This window comes from Chrysochloris asiatica, unplaced genomic scaffold, assembly GCF_000296735.1.
Source record: "Chrysochloris asiatica unplaced genomic scaffold, ChrAsi1.0 scaffold00191, whole genome shotgun sequence".
Taxonomy (NCBI): domain Eukaryota; kingdom Metazoa; phylum Chordata; class Mammalia; order Afrosoricida; family Chrysochloridae; genus Chrysochloris; species Chrysochloris asiatica.
This window is the reverse complement of record NW_006408709.1, coordinates 226909-229613: the sequence shown is the minus strand read 5'-3', so window position 1 is coordinate 229613 and position 2705 is coordinate 226909.

Genomic DNA, 2705 nt, shown 5'->3' with positions numbered 1-2705 from the left:
TGTTAGGCAAATCTGCAGAAGAAGTCTTCAAGTGTTAAAAAGCAAAGATTCATTATGGTCAATAAAATTCACCTGACACAAGTCAGGTTTTTTAAGTTACCCATAGAAATGTGAAAGTTGGACAACGACAGCAGAAGATCAATTGGTATTGGTGGAGAATATTGATTAATTGTGGACTGTCAGAATAATGAACAAATCAGTCTTGAAGGAGGTACACAGCCAGAATATTTCTTAGAAGCAAGTATTGTGAGACTTTAGCTCACTTACTTTGAACACGTCATCAGGAAAACACCATCGCTAGAAAAGGACATCATGTTTGGTAATAGGGAAGGTCAGCAAAAATGAGGGAAGCCTCGGTGGGATGGATGATATAGTGGCTGCAACAAAGGCCTCAAACATACCTACCAAAGATAATGAGAATGGTGCTGGACCAAGCAGTGCTTCATTCTGTTATATATAAGGTTGCCATGCATCAGAGTTGACTCAAAGGCAACCCAAAACATTGCAAAATATGCGTAAAGCATGTCTGCTGATTACCAAAGTATAATGGTTGTTTTGAGGAAAAGTACTGATTTGAGTTACAAGCCAAACTGGCTATTTTTCTTTTTCACGATTTTCACTTAAAAGATCAAGTGGCAGTAACCTGTAGTATTCATACCTGGACAAGTGGCAAACATTTTAGCAAAAGCTAGATGTAGGGAACCTTGTCACTTCAAGGACAACAACCAGCAAACTGGATAAATATCAAGCTGTTTGAGCTAAAATCAGAATTTTGGAAGCTTCCTATTTGCTTGATGTTGTTGTTATGTGCCGTGGAGTCAGTTCTGACTCACAGAGACCCTGTAGAGGGTTTCTGAGGCTGCAAATCTTTACGGGAGCAGAAAACCTCATCTTTCTGCTGAACGCAGAACAGCTGGTAGATTCAAACTGCTGACCATTAGATTAGCAGCCTGATTTGTAACCACTACACTACCAGAGCTCCATATAGCACCTCAGTATTCAAGGATTTTCTAATGAGACTTGTGCTGCTATTAATGAATATTGTACTTTTATATTATATTTTTTAATGAATCAACATTTGGAAGATTTGCATAATTTAACAAACCAATATTTCCCAAAGAACCAATATATGGTTGCTGTTTGTTGTTATTGTTAAGTGACATTGAATTGGTTCTGACTCATAGTGACCTTGTATAGGGTTTCCAAGGAGCAGCTGGTGAGCTTGAACCACTGCCATTGTGGTTCAAATGATCTTGCAGTCCAACACATTAACCTACAACACCACAGCAGGACTCCAGTCCTACAATATATGGTAGTACACAACAATGCCTGAATAAAAGATCCATACAAAATAGGAGATAAATTAAAATATTTTAATGTAAAAAAAGCATAAAAGACCATAAATATGGATATGGTGTAAGATTACACATTGCAAAGGGGTGTGTCCAAGATGGCAGAAGATCTAGATACACTATCCAGACCCACTACAATAAAAACACAAGAAACCACATGAAATGGATACAGTAGAAAATCCTGGGTTCCAGAACGACAAAGAAAATTATAAAGAAGTAGACCAAATACTAATTAAAGGTAGAAACAGAATGGAAACAGCAAACAAGGAGGCATAGAGTGGTGAGTTGCCAATGGTCCAGTCACAGTTTGCCTGTTTTGAATTTCTGCAAAAAGCACTTTCCTTTGAGAAAGAAAACCAGAAAGCCAGCTTTGCTCACCCAAGGTAGCAACGGCAACCATAGCCACCGGAGAGGTGAAATCTCATGCCCCCTCCTGCCCTGCAAAACCTCCCAGTGACCAGAATCATGGCCCTTACCTACCCACCCAGCAGCTGGGCAAACCTTCCCCAGCTGTCAGTACTGTGCAACTTTTTTCTTCCTTTTGTCTTTATTTTGTCTTTATTCCTTCCTCTCAGCTTTTCTTGCACACTTTTTTTTCCCCCCTGCTTTCTGTTTCCTTCCTCCTCCCCTTAAATATTTACAGCCATGGAAACTCTATACAGGATTGTTACTAGTCAGAACTGACTTGATGGCACTTAACAACAACAAAAACAGAGTAGGGACCCAGTCCATGCCACCTCCTCAGTCAGCAATGCCCACTCCCATCCTTTCATAGTTCATGGTACATGTTCCCATAAAGCAAGTACAATGTTTCCACAGTAGATATGTTTAGTGATTATCACTTGCACCAGTACTGTGCCAATTAATTTTCTTTTTTCTTTCTTTACAGTTCTTCCATCCTCCCCACATCTTGATGTTTTCTTTTCTTTTCTTTTCCCTTCTTCCTCTTCCCCTAGCTTTTTCCTTCATCTTCTTTGTATAATTCTGCAGAGTGGATACTTTGCCCTCACTGCCTCTAAGGGCAGCAGTGTCTGCCTCCACATTATGCATAGCTAAAGGGTTAATCCACCAAAAGAACATTCATGAAAGAACCCTAGAGTACATAAATCAAACTTTAACAGAATTGAAAAGAGAAATAGACAACTCGATAATAGATTTTAATATACTACTTTCCATGGGCACAACTGCTAGGAAGAAACTCAACAAAGATACAAAAGATCTAAATAGCACAATCAACAAATTTTACCTCATAGCCATATACAGGTAAACATCTTTCTGACATTCTCTGCTTTCAGCCAAGATCCATCTGACATCAGCAATGATATATCTCATTCCACATTGTCTTCGGAATCC